The 1,977-nt window shown below is 35.2% G+C and overlaps 1 long non-coding RNA gene across 1 annotated transcript; it reads right to left on the bottom strand.

The window, feature by feature from the left end:
* Window positions 1–632: 632 nt before the first annotated feature.
* On the bottom strand, window positions 633–1,681 carry LOC142180653 (uncharacterized). The gene is made up of 2 exons (XR_012709284.1): window positions 1,574–1,681; window positions 633–1,143 (listed from the first exon to the last, which is right to left on the bottom strand). It is a non-coding gene; the product is annotated as an uncharacterized LOC142180653 (long non-coding RNA).
* Window positions 1,682–1,977: the final 296 nt, after the last annotated feature.

Genomic DNA, 1,977 nt, shown 5'->3' on the forward strand with positions numbered 1-1,977 from the left:
AATTAGTTTATGGGTAGGAAAACAAATGGGTAGACAAGGGTACATAGTTTTATTTTTTTAAACTACTGATTATTTTCATAGAATGATAATAAGTTAGAGTTCCAGCCAGGGGCTGATGCAGCCTTCGGACTACGGGATCTGAACCCCCAGTACTTTTCATATGCAGTATAAATTTATGAAAAAAAGTCGACTAAAATTAAGACAAAAATTAGATATGAACCCATAACTTTAAAAATATAATGAGTTTTGTGCCAAAAATAATAAATGTTGAACCCACATAACTAAAATCCTGAATCCGTCTCTGTTCGCAAAGTAGCTCAGGGTGGCGGCGGGCTCCGGTCGTGACACAGTATTACAAAACTTAGCTATAGATACCAGCAATATAAAGTACTATTACAATGTACTTGGATATGGGAAAAGATCGTATGTCAATTTTTTCTTTTATATTTGCATAACCACATGCAAAACTACTTAAAAAATGCGAGATGAAGAACGTAATATATAATTGCACCCCTAAGAAGCACGATGACACCTCTATTACTGAGTTAGCATTCAACTTCAACGATCAGATTTTTCCAAGCGTTTATAGAAAATGATGAAGCAAAAGAAATAGTACTAAAAGAGAGAGAAAATACACAAACTGCATAACTTATTTCATTCATCAAGATTAATATATATAGTAAGTAGACACATACATATATGATAGAAAATAAACGACCAATTAATATTGGGACATCTAACACATAGTCGTCACTTATTCACTCAAAGTACGTAGGGAAATGAAAAGCAACATAAACACATGTAGAAATGCAGTTCTATTTATTTATTAGAGCTATTCACTCAGATTTTCACCTCCCGCGGCGATGAATGCAGTTGGAATCACTTGAGCATACTTTGAGGATTCTGGAGGAATGAGGCATTGCATATATCTATCCCCTAAGACAGGATATCCACATGAATCGCAAAACCAACCGTCAGAGCAATCACTATTCTGATTGCAAGGTCTCTTACAAGTTAGCCAACCATCATCTTTTAGTCTTGAGAACAATAGATTTCTTTCAACCATTTCCATTTCCATATCTAAGGGTAAGTTTCTCAATGCTTTCACTTTCATCTTCGGCGAGCTGATCATGGATGGATTAACTGCATATTAATTCAAGCAACATTGAGTTAAACACTAATATAAAATGATATATATACACACTTAGAGGCAGAGCTAGAATTTCAACTTTATGGGATCTGAATTTTAGAGCGACGATTTCAGGTGCTAATGACTGAGTTCTAAATTTAATATTTATACATATTTGATGTATTCCTTAATACAAAATACATTCTTTGAGCAAAAGTTATTTAGTTCAGCTTAACCTGTAGCTCGACGTTTGCCTCGACAGTGCATACACTCCCTCCGTCCTATTTTATGTGTTCATGTTTGACTTGCACGGAGTTATTTAGTTCATGTTTTGTCTTTCTTTTGGAACATACTAAAAATGACATTGTGCCATATAAATTGGAATGGAGAGAGTTCATATATAAAGAGATAGAGAGCTAGGAAGAGGGGAATGCAACTACTAACCAACAATCGCCAAGAGGAGAGCAGCAAAAAAGAAAGCAAATTTAATTCCAGCCAATGACAATGCTTTGTCTTGAAATCTGAAGTGGGGAAGTTGTGTTTGTTTGTAGTGCTTTGCTCAACTAATTAGGGGCATATTTATAGCCGTTAGTGAAGGTCTATTGCCAATTTTGTGAGCTCCTTTTACTTTGAAAAAATGAAGTGTCGTGTATCATGAAATTGTATCTCTCGTGCATGTGTTTTTAATCTCGGGTATGTTTGGTATGAAAGGAAATGTTTATATATATATATATGGTAGGCAGAGGTGGACCCGGAATATTTACGAGACGAGGGCATATTATTTCTCAACCAGTGACCCCTAAAGGCTTTTAGTATTCAGGGTGCCAACAGCTTTAAATTAACCATTT

This window comes from Nicotiana tabacum, chromosome 5 (genome assembly GCF_000715075.1).
Source record: "Nicotiana tabacum cultivar K326 chromosome 5, ASM71507v2, whole genome shotgun sequence".
NCBI lineage: Eukaryota > Viridiplantae > Streptophyta > Magnoliopsida > Solanales > Solanaceae > Nicotiana > Nicotiana tabacum.